Source organism: Rhinoderma darwinii, unplaced genomic scaffold, assembly GCF_050947455.1.
Source record: "Rhinoderma darwinii isolate aRhiDar2 unplaced genomic scaffold, aRhiDar2.hap1 Scaffold_500, whole genome shotgun sequence".
NCBI lineage: Eukaryota > Metazoa > Chordata > Amphibia > Anura > Rhinodermatidae > Rhinoderma > Rhinoderma darwinii.
Window position 1 is genome coordinate 196051 of NW_027464047.1, and position 12940 is coordinate 208990.

The 12940-nt window shown below is 47.6% G+C and overlaps 9 non-coding genes across 9 annotated transcripts; all 9 read left to right on the plus strand.

Annotated features, from left to right (window-relative positions):
- Positions 1–37: 37 nt before the first annotated feature.
- LOC142720616 (U2 spliceosomal RNA) lies at positions 38–228 on the plus strand. Its single transcript, XR_012873392.1, has one exon. It is a non-coding gene; the product is annotated as a U2 spliceosomal RNA (small nuclear RNA).
- A 1280-nt stretch (positions 229–1508) lies between these two features.
- On the plus strand, positions 1509–1699 carry LOC142720617 (U2 spliceosomal RNA). Its single transcript, XR_012873393.1, has one exon. It is a non-coding gene; the product is annotated as a U2 spliceosomal RNA (small nuclear RNA).
- A 1284-nt stretch (positions 1700–2983) lies between these two features.
- On the plus strand, positions 2984–3174 carry LOC142720618 (U2 spliceosomal RNA). Its single transcript, XR_012873394.1, has one exon. It is a non-coding gene; the product is annotated as a U2 spliceosomal RNA (small nuclear RNA).
- Positions 3175–4458: 1284 nt separating this feature from the next.
- LOC142720619 (U2 spliceosomal RNA) lies at positions 4459–4649 on the plus strand. Its single transcript, XR_012873395.1, has one exon. It is a non-coding gene; the product is annotated as a U2 spliceosomal RNA (small nuclear RNA).
- Positions 4650–5925: 1276 nt separating this feature from the next.
- Positions 5926–6116, plus strand: LOC142720620 (U2 spliceosomal RNA). Its single transcript, XR_012873396.1, has one exon. It is a non-coding gene; the product is annotated as a U2 spliceosomal RNA (small nuclear RNA).
- Positions 6117–7416: 1300 nt separating this feature from the next.
- Positions 7417–7607, plus strand: LOC142720621 (U2 spliceosomal RNA). The gene has a single exon (XR_012873398.1). It is a non-coding gene; the product is annotated as a U2 spliceosomal RNA (small nuclear RNA).
- A 1288-nt stretch (positions 7608–8895) lies between these two features.
- On the plus strand, positions 8896–9086 carry LOC142720623 (U2 spliceosomal RNA). Its single transcript, XR_012873400.1, has one exon. It is a non-coding gene; the product is annotated as a U2 spliceosomal RNA (small nuclear RNA).
- Positions 9087–10366: 1280 nt separating this feature from the next.
- Positions 10367–10557, plus strand: LOC142720624 (U2 spliceosomal RNA). The gene has a single exon (XR_012873401.1). It is a non-coding gene; the product is annotated as a U2 spliceosomal RNA (small nuclear RNA).
- A 1296-nt stretch (positions 10558–11853) lies between these two features.
- LOC142720625 (U2 spliceosomal RNA) lies at positions 11854–12044 on the plus strand. Its single transcript, XR_012873402.1, has one exon. It is a non-coding gene; the product is annotated as a U2 spliceosomal RNA (small nuclear RNA).
- Positions 12045–12940: the final 896 nt, after the last annotated feature.

Sequence of the window (12940 nt, forward strand, 5' to 3'; positions counted from 1 at the left end):
TCGGGCAGGCTCGGGCAACGCGCGGCCCGTTCGGGTTATCGCTTCTCGGCCTTTTGGCTAAGATCAAGTGTAGTATCTGTTCTTATCAGTTTAATATCTGATACGTCCCCTATCTGGGGACCATATATTAAATGGATTTTTAGAACAGGGAGATGGAAATAGAGCTTGCTCTGTCCACTCCACGCATTGACCTGGTATTGCAGTATTTCCAGGACCGGTGCACCCTTTCCTTATGTGTTGACTAAAAGCAGATTCCAAAAGTGTTTTTTGTCTTTGCTATTGTTTCTGTCTTTCTGAAGGGATCTCCCCTTTTAATCCCATTATTTCAACACCTGTTGGACAATGCATGAGTGATAATGAGCTCATTGATTAAATGCAATTAATGAATAGATTGCCACCTCTTGTTGTGTGTCGTCTGTGTTTCTGTGTTTCCGGCATTTCACATTGGAACACCTCATTCACCTTCCTTGTCTTCTCTCCGCCCTCCCTTTTAGGTAAGTTAAAGAGCTGCACCTGAGCCAGCCACTGATTGATTGATTGATTGATTGATTGATTGATTGATTGATTGATGCAGCACAACAGTCAAATAGTGGAGTGGAGTAGGGGAACAGCAAACAGCCAATAAAGCAGCCCGCCCGCTCGCCTGCCCGCCACAATGGACCTACCTGTGTACACTAGATGGATGTGATGGAATGTACTGTCGTCCCTACATTTCAAGAAGAAGTAAGAATTGCAGTTGCAACAAAGCCTTGCTTGCCTACAAAGAGAGCAGCAATTTGGATTTGTTACTATGTTACCTAGAAGAATAACAAACTGTGCAAGGATGGAGGTTGTAGGAGCAAGGAGAAGTTGTCTGTAAAGTTGGTGGATGCCTATTTTCCATTTTGCAGTCCCTTGTCTCCCTCTTGTGGCCTCCTGGAGGCAACTAGCTGTGCAAAAAAAAGACAGCCTGGCGGCCGGCTGTTGCAGTGTTGCCCTCTCAGGCAACACTGAGTGACTGACTGAGCCTCACCGTCTTATATAAAGTTCAGACGGAACTTTGCACGTGTCATAGTGGAGCCCTCAGGATTCCAGAGCCAGCTTTCTGACATCATAATGGGGCCTCAGAGATAAAAGCCTGGGCCCAGGCAGTGTTGGTCAGTGCTGCTCAGCAGGCAGCACTGGACTGGACTGGATTACAGCTGATACAAGGTGTGAAGGAACAAGGGGTGGCTGTGGGCATGCACTTGCTGCCGCTGCCAGTGTTTATCTGCATGGCAGCAGGGCATTTTGGCGTTGCCAGGAAGGCGTTTTTATGTAGATTCCTCCTCTTTCAGCACTGCATTGTGGTGCAAGCAAAAGAAGCAAATCCTGTCTGGCTTCCTCTCCGGCCTTTATTCACCTCCCGTGTAGCTGTGAGTGTGTGAGCCTGCAGGGCCCCATGGAATTGCCTAGAAGTAGGCTGAATCGCTGCAAGGGCTGAACAGCAGTATCGGGCAGGCTCGGGCAACGCGCGGCCCATTCGGGTTATCGCTTCTCGGCCTTTTGGCTAAGATCAAGTGTAGTATCTGTTCTTATCAGTTTAATATCTGATACGTCCCCTATCTGGGGACCATATATTAAATGGATTTTTAGAACAGGGAGATGGAAATAGAGCTTGCTCTGTCCACTCCACGCATTGACCTGGTATTGCAGTATTTCCAGGACCGGTGCACCCTTTCCTTATGTGTTGACTAAAAGCAGATTCCAAAAGTGTTTTTTGTCTTTGCTATTGTTTCTGTCTTTCTGAAGGGATCTCCCCTTTTAATCCCATTATTTCAACACCTGTTGGACAATGCATGAGTGATAATGAGCTCATTGATTAAATGCAATTAATGAATAGATTGCCACCTCTTGTTGTGTGTCGTCTGTGTTTCTGTGTTTCCGGCATTTCACATTGGAACACCTCATTCACCTTCCTTGTCTTCTCTCCGCCCTCCCTTTTAGGTAAGTTAAAGAGCTGCACCTGAGCCAGCCACTGATTGATTGATTGATTGATTGATTGATTGATTGATTGATTGATTGATGCAGCACAACAGTCAAATAGTGGAGTGGAGTAGGGGAACAGCAAACAGCCAATAAAGCAGCCCGCCCGCTCGCCTGCCCGCCACAATGGACCTACCTGTGTACACTAGATGGATGTGATGGAATGTACTGTCGTCCCTACATTTCAAGAAGAAGTAAGAATTGCAGTTGCAACAAAGCCTTGCTTGCCTACAAAGAGAGCAGCAATTTGGATTTGTTACTATGTTACCTAGAAGAATAACAAACTGTGCAAGGATGGAGGTTGTAGGAGCAAGGAGAAGTTGTCTGTAAAGTTGGTGGATGCCTATTTTCCATTTTGCAGTCCCTTGTCTCCCTCTTGTGGCCTCCTGGAGGCAACTAGCTGTGCAAAAAAAAGACAGCCTGGCGGCCGGCTGTTGCAGTGTTGCCCTCTCAGGCAACACTGAGTGACTGACTGAGCCTCACCGTCTTATATAAAGTTCAGACGGAACTTTGCACGTGTCATAGTGGAGCCCTCAGGATTCCAGAGCCAGCTTTCTGACATCATAATGGGGCCTCAGAGATAAAAGCCTGGGCCCAGGCAGTGTTGGTCAGTGCTGCTCAGCAGGCAGCACTGGACTGGACTGGATTACAGCTGATACAAGGTGTGAAGGAACAAGGGGTGGCTGTGGGCATGCACTTGCTGCCGCTGCCAGTGTTTATCTGCATGGCAGCAGGGCATTTGGGCGTTGCCAGGAAGGCGTTTTTATGTAGATTCCTCCTCTTTCAGCACTGCATTGTGGTGCAAGCAAAAGAAGCAAATCCTGTCTGGCTTCCTCTCCGGCCTTTATTCACCTCCCGTGTAGCTGTGAGTGTGTGAGCCTGCAGGGCCCCATGGAATTGCCTAGAAGTAGGCTGAATCGCTGCAAGGGCTGAACAGCAGTATCGGGCAGGCTCGGGCAACGCGCGGCCCGTTCGGGTTATCGCTTCTCGGCCTTTTGGCTAAGATCAAGTGTAGTATCTGTTCTTATCAGTTTAATATCTGATACGTCCCCTATCTGGGGACCATATATTAAATGGATTTTTAGAACAGGGAGATGGAAATAGAGCTTGCTCTGTCCACTCCACGCATTGACCTGGTATTGCAGTATTTCCAGGACCGGTGCACCCTTTCCTTATGTGTTGACTAAAAGCAGATTCCAAAAGTGTTTTTTGTCTTTGCTATTGTTTCTGTCTTTCTGAAGGGATCTCCCCTTTTAATCCCATTATTTCAACACCTGTTGGACAATGCATGAGTGATAATGAGCTCATTGATTAAATGCAATTAATGAATAGATTGCCACCTCTTGTTGTGTGTCGTCTGTGTTTCTGTGTTTCCGGCATTTCACATTGGAACACCTCATTCACCTTCCTTGTCTTCTCTCCGCCCTCCCTTTTAGGTAAGTTAAAGAGCTGCACCTGAGCCAGCCACTGATTGATTGATTGATTGATTGATTGATTGATTGATTGATTGATTGATGCAGCACAACAGTCAAATAGTGGAGTGGAGTAGGGGAACAGCAAACAGCCAATAAAGCAGCCCGCCCGCTCGCTTGCCCGCCACAATGGACCTACCTGTGTACACTAGATGGATGTGATGGAATGTACTGTCGTCCCTACATTTCAAGAAGAAGTAAGAATTGCAGTTGCAACAAAGCCTTGCTTGCCTACAAAGAGAGCAGCAATTTGGATTTGTTACTATGTTACCTAGAAGAATAACAAACTGTGCAAGGATGGAGGTTGTAGGAGCAAGGAGAAGTTGTCTGTAAAGTTGGTGGATGCCTATTTTCCATTTTGCAGTCCCTTGTCTCCCTCTTGTGGCCTCCTGGAGGCAACTAGCTGTGCAAAAAAAAGACAGCCTGGCGGCCGGCTGTTGCAGTGTTGCCCTCTCAGGCAACACTGAGTGACTGACTGAGCCTCACCGTCTTATATAAAGTTCAGACGGAACTTTGCACGTGTCATAGTGGAGCCCTCAGGATTCCAGAGCCAGCTTTCTGACATCATAATGGGGCCTCAGAGATAAAAGCCTGGGCCCAGGCAGTGTTGGTCAGTGCTGCTCAGCAGGCAGCACTGGACTGGACTGGATTACAGCTGATACAAGGTGTGAAGGAACAAGGGGTGGCTGTGGGCATGCACTTGCTGCCGCTGCCAGTGTTTATCTGCATGGCAGCAGGGCATTTGGGCGTTGCCAGGAAGGCGTTTTTATGTAGATTCCTCCTCTTTCAGCACTGCATTGTGGTGCAAGCAAAAGAAGCAAATCCTGTCTGGCTTCCTCTCCGGCCTTTATTCACCTCCCGTGTAGCTGTGAGTGTGTGAGCCTGCAGGGCCCCATGGAATTGCCTAGAAGTAGGCTGAATCGCTGCAAGGGCTGAACAGCAGTATCGGGCAGGCTCGGGCAACGCGCGGCCCGTTCGGGTTATCGCTTCTCGGCCTTTTGGCTAAGATCAAGTGTAGTATCTGTTCTTATCAGTTTAATATCTGATACGTCCCCTATCTGGGGACCATATATTAAATGGATTTTTAGAACAGGGAGATGGAAATAGAGCTTGCTCTGTCCACTCCACGCATTGACCTGGTATTGCAGTATTTCCAGGACCGGTGCACCCTTTCCTTATGTGTTGACTAAAAGCAGATTCCAAAAGTGTTTTTTGTCTTTGCTATTGTTTCTGTCTTTCTGAAGGGATCTCCCCTTTTAATCCCATTATTTCAACACCTGTTGGACAATGCATGAGTGATAATGAGCTCATTGATTAAATGCAATTAATGAATAGATTGCCACCTCTTGTTGTGTGTCGTCTGTGTTTCTGTGTTTCCGGCATTTCACATTGGAACACCTCATTCACCTTCCTTGTCTTCTCTCCGCCCTCCCTTTTAGGTAAGTTAAAGAGCTGCACCTGAGCCAGCCACTGATTGATTGATTGATTGATTGATTGATTGATTGATTGATGCAGCACAACAGTCAAATAGTGGAGTGGAGTAGGGGAACAGCAAACAGCCAATAAAGCAGCCCGCCCGCTCGCCTGCCCGCCACAATGGACCTACCTGTGTACACTAGATGGATGTGATGGAATGTACTGTCGTCCCTACATTTCAAGAAGAAGTAAGAATTGCAATTGCAACAAAGCCTTGCTTGCCTACAAAGAGAGCAGCAATTTGGATTTGTTACTATGTTACCTAGAAGAATAACAAACTGTGCAAGGATGGAGGTTGTAGGAGCAAAGAGAAGTTGTCTGTAAAGTTGGTGGATGCCTATTTTCCATTTTGCAGTCCCTTGTCTCCCTCTTGTGGCCTCCTGGAGGCAACTAGCTGTGCAAAAAAAAGACAGCCTGGCGGCCGGCTGTTGCAGTGTTGCCCTCTCAGGCAACACTGAGTGACTGACTGAGCCTCACCGTCTTATATAAAGTTCAGACGGAACTTTGCACGTGTCATAGTGGAGCCCTCAGGATTCCAGAGCCAGCTTTCTGACATCATAATGGGGCCTCAGAGATAAAAGCCTGGGCCCAGGCAGTGTTGGTCAGTGCTTCTCAGCAGGCAGCACTGGACTGGACTGGATTACAGCTGATACAAGGTGTGAAGGAACAAGGGGTGGCTGTGGGCATGCACTTGCTGCCGCTGCCAGTGTTTATCTGCATGGCAGCAGGGCATTTGGGCGTTGCCAGGAAGGCGTTTTTATGTAGATTCCTCCTCTTTCAGCACTGCATTGTGGTGCAAGCAAAAGAAGCAAATCCTGTCTGGCTTCCTCTCCGGCCTTTATTCACCTCCCGTGTAGCTGTGAGTGTGTGAGCCTGCAGGGCCCCATGGAATTGCCTAGAAGTAGGCTGAATCGCTGCAAGGGCTGAACAGCAGTATCGGGCAGGCTCGGGCAACGCGCGGCCCGTTCGGGTTATCGCTTCTCGGCCTTTTGGCTAAGATCAAGTGTAGTATCTGTTCTTATCAGTTTAATATCTGATACGTCCCCTATCTGGGGACCATATATTAAATGGATTTTTAGAACAGGGAGATGGAAATAGAGCTTGCTCTGTCCACTCCACGCATTGACCTGGTATTGCAGTATTTCCAGGACCGGTGCACCCTTTCCTTATGTGTTGACTAAAAGCAGATTCCAAAAGTGTTTTTTGTCTTTGCTATTGTTTCTGTCTTTCTGAAGGGATCTCCCCTTTTAATCCCATTATTTCAACACCTGTTGGACAATGCATGAGTGATAATGAGCTCATTGATTAAATGCAATTAATGAATAGATTGCCACCTCTTGTTGTGTGTCGTCTGTGTTTCTGTGTTTCCGGCATTTCACATTGGAACACCTCATTCACCTTCCTTGTCTTCTCTCCGCCCTCCCTTTTAGGTAAGTTAAAGAGCTGCACCTGAGCCAGCCACTGATTGATTGATTGATTGATTGATTGATTGATTGATTGATTGATTGATTGATTGATTGATTGATGCAGCACAACAGTCAAATAGTGGAGTGGAGTAGGGGAACAGCAAACAGCCAATAAAGCAGCCCGCCCGCTCGCCTGCCCGCCACAATGGACCTACCTGTGTACACTAGATGGATGTGATGGAATGTACTGTCGTCCCTACATTTCAAGAAGAAGTAAGAATTGCAGTTGCAACAAAGCCTTGCTTGCCTACAAAGAGAGCAGCAATTTGGATTTGTTACTATGTTACCTAGAAGAATAACAAACTGTGCAAGGATGGAGGTTGTAGGAGCAAGGAGAAGTTGTCTGTAAAGTTGGTGGATGCCTATTTTCCATTTTGCAGTCCCTTGTCTCCCTCTTGTGGCCTCCTGGAGGCAACTAGCTGTGCAAAAAAAAGACAGCCTGGCGGCCGGCTGTTGCAGTGTTGCCCTCTCAGGCAACACTGAGTGACTGACTGAGCCTCACCGTCTTATATAAAGTTCAGACGGAACTTTGCACGTGTCATAGTGGAGCCCTCAGGATTCCAGAGCCAGCTTTCTGACATCATAATGGGGCCTCAGAGATAAAAGCCTGGGCCCAGGCAGTGTTGGTCAGTGCTGCTCAGCAGGCAGCACTGGACTGGACTGGATTACAGCTGATACAAGGTGTGAAGGAACAAGGGGTGGCTGTGGGCATGCACTTGCTGCCGCTGCCAGTGTTTATCTGCATGGCAGCAGGGCATTTGGGCGTTGCCAGGAAGGCGTTTTTATGTAGATTCCTCCTCTTTCAGCACTGCATTGTGGTGCAAGCAAAAGAAGCAAATCCTGTCTGGCTTCCTCTCCGGCCTTTATTCACCTCCCGTGTAGCTGTGAGTGTGTGAGCCTGCAGGGCCCCATGGAATTGCCTAGAAGTAGGCTGAATCGCTGCAAGGGCTGAACAGCAGTATCGGGCAGGCTTGGGCAACGCGCGGCCCGTTCGGGTTATCGCTTCTCGGCCTTTTGGCTAAGATCAAGTGTAGTATCTGTTCTTATCAGTTTAATATCTGATACGTCCCCTATCTGGGGACCATATATTAAATGGATTTTTAGAACAGGGAGATGGAAATAGAGCTTGCTCTGTCCACTCCACGCATTGACCTGGTATTGCAGTATTTCCAGGACCGGTGCACCCTTTCCTTATGTGTTGACTAAAAGCAGATTCCAAAAGTGTTTTTTGTCTTTGCTATTGTTTCTGTCTTTCTGAAGGGATCTCCCCTTTTAATCCCATTATTTCAACACCTGTTGGACAATGCATGAGTGATAATGAGCTCATTGATTAAATGCAATTAATGAATAGATTGCCACCTCTTGTTGTGTGTCGTCTGTGTTTCTGTGTTTCCGGCATTTCACATTGGAACACCTCATTCACCTTCCTTGTCTTCTCTCCGCCCTCCCTTTTAGGTAAGTTAAAGAGCTGCACCTGAGCCAGCCACTGATTGATTGATTGATTGATTGATTGATTGATTGATTGATTGATTGATTGATGCAGCACAACAGTCAAATAGTGGAGTGGAGTAGGGGAACAGCAAACAGCCAATAAAGCAGCCCGCCCGCTCGCCTGCCCGCCACAATGGACCTACCTGTGTACACTAGATGGATGTGATGGAATGTACTGTCGTCCCTACATTTCAAGAAGAAGTAAGAATTGCAGTTGCAACAAAGCCTTGCTTGCCTACAAAGAGAGCAGCAATTTGGATTTGTTACTATGTTACCTAGAAGAATAACAAACTGTGCAAGGATGGAGGTTGTAGGAGCAAGGAGAAGTTGTCTGTAAAGTTGGTGGATGCCTATTTTCCATTTTGCAGTCCCTTGTCTCCCTCTTGTGGCCTCCTGGAGGCAACTAGCTGTGCAAAAAAAAGACAGCCTGGCGGCCGGCTGTTGCAGTGTTGCCCTCTCAGGCAACACTGAGTGACTGACTGAGCCTCACCGTCTTATATAAAGTTCAGACGGAACTTTGCACGTGTCATAGTGGAGCCCTCAGGATTCCAGAGCCAGCTTTCTGACATCATAATGGGGCCTCAGAGATAAAAGCCTGGGCCCAGGCAGTGTTGGTCAGTGCTGCTCAGCAGGCAGCACTGGACTGGACTGGATTACAGCTGATACAAGGTGTGAAGGAACAAGGGGTGGCTGTGGGCATGCACTTGCTGCCGCTGCCAGTGTTTATCTGCATGGCAGCAGGGCATTTGGGCGTTGCCAGGAAGGCGTTTTTATGTAGATTCCTCCTCTTTCAGCACTGCATTGTGGTGCAAGCAAAAGAAGCAAATCCTGTCTGGCTTCCTCTCCGGCCTTTATTCACCTCCCGTGTAGCTGTGAGTGTGTGAGCCTGCAGGGCCCCATGGAATTGCCTAGAAGTAGGCTGAATCGCTGCAAGGGCTGAACAGCAGTATCGGGCAGGCTCGGGCAACGCGCGGCCCGTTCGGGTTATCGCTTCTCGGCCTTTTGGCTAAGATCAAGTGTAGTATCTGTTCTTATCAGTTTAATATCTGATACGTCCCCTATCTGGGGACCATATATTAAATGGATTTTTAGAACAGGGAGATGGAAATAGAGCTTGCTCTGTCCACTCCACGCATTGACCTGGTATTGCAGTATTTCCAGGACCGGTGCACCCTTTCCTTATGTGTTGACTAAAAGCAGATTCCAAAAGTGTTTTTTGTCTTTGCTATTGTTTCTGTCTTTCTGAAGGGATCTCCCCTTTTAATCCCATTATTTCAACACCTGTTGGACAATGCATGAGTGATAATGAGCTCATTGATTAAATGCAATTAATGAATAGATTGCCACCTCTTGTTGTGTGTCGTCTGTGTTTCTGTGTTTCCGGCATTTCACATTGGAACACCTCATTCACCTTCCTTGTCTTCTCTCCGCCCTCCCTTTTAGGTAAGTTAAAGAGCTGCACCTGAGCCAGCCACTGATTGATTGATTGATTGATTGATTGATTGATTGATTGATTGATGCAGCACAACAGTCAAATAGTGGAGTGGAGTAGGGGAACAGCAAACAGCCAATAAAGCAGCCCGCCCGCTCGCCTGCCCGCCACAATGGACCTACCTGTGTACACTAGATGGATGTGATGGAATGTACTGTCGTCCCTACATTTCAAGAAGAAGTAAGAATTGCAGTTGCAACAAAGCCTTGCTTGCCTACAAAGAGAGCAGCAATTTGGATTTGTTACTATGTTACCTAGAAGAATAACAAACTGTGCAAGGATGGAGGTTGTAGGAGCAAGGAGAAGTTGTCTGTAAAGTTGGTGGATGCCTATTTTCCATTTTGCAGTCCCTTGTCTCCCTCTTGTGGCCTCCTGGAGGCAACTAGCTGTGCAAAAAAAAGACAGCCTGGCGGCCGGCTGTTGCAGTGTTGCCCTCTCAGGCAACACTGAGTGACTGACTGAGCCTCACCGTCTTATATAAAGTTCAGACGGAACTTTGCACGTGTCATAGTGGAGCCCTCAGGATTCCAGAGCCAGCTTTCTGACATCATAATGGGGCCTCAGAGATAAAAGCCTGGGCCCAGGCAGTGTTGGTCAGTGCTGCTCAGCAGGCAGCACTGGACTGGACTGGATTACAGCTGATACAAGGTGTGAAGGAACAAGGGGTGGCTGTGGGCATGCACTTGCTGCCGCTGCCAGTGTTTATCTGCATGGCAGCAGGGCATTTGGGCGTTGCCAGGAAGGCGTTTTTATGTAGATTCCTCCTCTTTCAGCACTGCATTGTGGTGCAAGCAAAAGAAGCAAATCCTGTCTGGCTTCCTCTCCGGCTTTTATTCACCTCCCGTGTAGCTGTGAGTGTGTGAGCCTGCAGGGCCCCATGGAATTGCCTCGAAGTAGGCTGAATCGCTGCAAGGGCTGAACAGCAGTATCGGGCAGGCTCGGGCAACGCGCGGCCCGTTCGGGTTATCGCTTCTCGGCCTTTTGGCTAAGATCAAGTGTAGTATCTGTTCTTATCAGTTTAATATCTGATACGTCCCCTATCTGGGGACCATATATTAAATGGATTTTTAGAACAGGGAGATGGAAATAGAGCTTGCTCTGTCCACTCCACGCATTGACCTGGTATTGCAGTATTTCCAGGACCGGTGCACCCTTTCCTTATGTGTTGACTAAAAGCAGATTCCAAAAGTGTTTTTTGTCTTTGCTATTGTTTCTGTCTTTCTGAAGGGATCTCCCCTTTTAATCCCATTATTTCAACACCTGTTGGACAATGCATGAGTGATAATGAGCTCATTGATTAAATGCAATTAATGAATAGATTGCCACCTCTTGTTGTGTGTCGTCTGTGTTTCTGTGTTTCCGGCATTTCACATTGGAACACCTCATTCACCTTCCTTGTCTTCTCTCCGCCCTCCCTTTTAGGTAAGTTAAAGAGCTGCACCTGAGCCAGCCACTGATTGATTGATTGATTGATTGATTGATTGATTGATTGATTGATTGATTGATTGATTGATGCAGCACAACAGTCAAATAGTGGAGTGGAGTAGGGGAACAGCAAACAGCCAATAAAGCAGCCCGCCCGCTCGCCTGCCCGCCACAATGGACCTACCTGTGTACACTAGATGGATGTGATGGAATGTACTGTCGTCCCTACATTTCAAGAAGAAGTAAGAATTGCAGTTGCAACAAAGCCTTGCTTGCCTACAAAGAGAGCAGCAATTTGGATTTGTTACTATGTTACCTAGAAGAATAACAAACTGTGCAAGGATGGAGGTTGTAGGAGCAAGGAGAAGTTGTCTGTAAAGTTGGTGGATGCCTATTTTCCATTTTGCAGTCCCTTGTCTCCCTCTTGTGGCCTCCTGGAGGCAACTAGCTGTGCAAAAAAAAGACAGCCTGGCGGCCGGCTGTTGCAGTGTTGCCCTCTCAGGCAACACTGAGTGACTGACTGAGCCTCACCGTCTTATATAAAGTTCAGACGGAACTTTGCACGTGTCATAGTGGAGCCCTCAGGATTCCAGAGCCAGCTTTCTGACATCATAATGGGGCCTCAGAGATAAAAGCCTGGGCCCAGGCAGTGTTGGTCAGTGCTGCTCAGCAGGCAGCACTGGACTGGACTGGATTACAGCTGATACAAGGTGTGAAGGAACAAGGGGTGGCTGTGGGCATGCACTTGCTGCCGCTGCCAGTGTTTATCTGCATGGCAGCAGGGCATTTGGGCGTTGCCAGGAAGGCGTTTTTATGTAGATTCCTCCTCTTTCAGCACTGCATTGTGGTGCAAGCAAAAGAAGCAAATCCTGTCTGGCTTCCTCTCCGGCCTTTATTCACCTCCCGTGTAGCTGTGAGTGTGTGAGCCTGCAGGGCCCCATGGAATTGCCTAGAAGTAGGCTGAATCGCTGCAAGGGCTGAACAGCAGTATCGGGCAGGCTCGGGCAACGCGCGGCCCGTTCGGGTTATCGCTTCTCGGCCTTTTGGCTAAGATCAAGTGTAGTATCTGTTCTTATCAGTTTAATATCTGATACGTCCCCTATCTGGGGACCATATATTAAATGGATTTTTAGAACAGGGAGATGGAAATAGAGCTTGCTCTGTCCACTCCACGCATTGACCTGGTATTGCAGTATTTCCAGGACCGGTGCACCCTTTCCTTATGTGTTGACTAAAAGCAGATTCCAAAAGTGTTTTTTGTCTTTGCTATTGTTTCTGTCTTCATGAAGGGATCTCCCCTTTTAATCCCATTATTTCAACACCTGTTGGACAATGCATGAGTGATAATGAGCTCATTGATTAAATGCAATTAATGAATAGATTGCCACCTCTTGTTGTGTGTCGTCTGTGTTTCTGTGTTTCCGGCATTTCACATTGGAACACCTCATTCACCTTCCTTGTCTTCTCTCCGCCCTCCCTTTTAGGTAAGTTAAAGAGCTGCACCTGAGCCAGCCACTGATTGATTGATTGATTGATTGATTGATTGATTGATTGATTGATTGATTGATGCAGCACAACAGTCAAATAGTGGAGTGGAGTAGGGGAACAGCAAACAGCCAATAAAGCAGCCCGCCCGCTCGCCTGCCCGCCACAATGGACCTACCTGTGTACACTAGATGGATGTGATGGAATGTACTGTCGTCCCTACATTTCAAGAAGAAGTAAGAATTGCAGTTGCAACAAAGCCTTGCTTGCCTACAAAGAGAGCAGCAATTTGGATTTGTTACTATGTTACCTAGAAGAATAACAAACTGTGCAAGGATGGAGGTTGTAGGAGCAAGGAGAAGTTGTCTGTAAAGTTGGTGGATGCCTATTTTCCATTTTGCAGTCCCTTGTCTCCCTCTTGTGGCCTCCTGGAGGCAACTAGCTGTGCAAAAAAAAGACAGCCTGGCGGCCGGCTGTTGCAGTGTTGCCCTCTCAGGCAACACTGAGTGACTGACTGAGCCTCACCGTCTTATATAAAGTTCAGACGGAACTTTGCACGTGTCATAGTGGAGCCCTCAGGATTCCAGAGCCAGCTTTCTGACATCATAATGGGGCCTCAGAGATAAAAG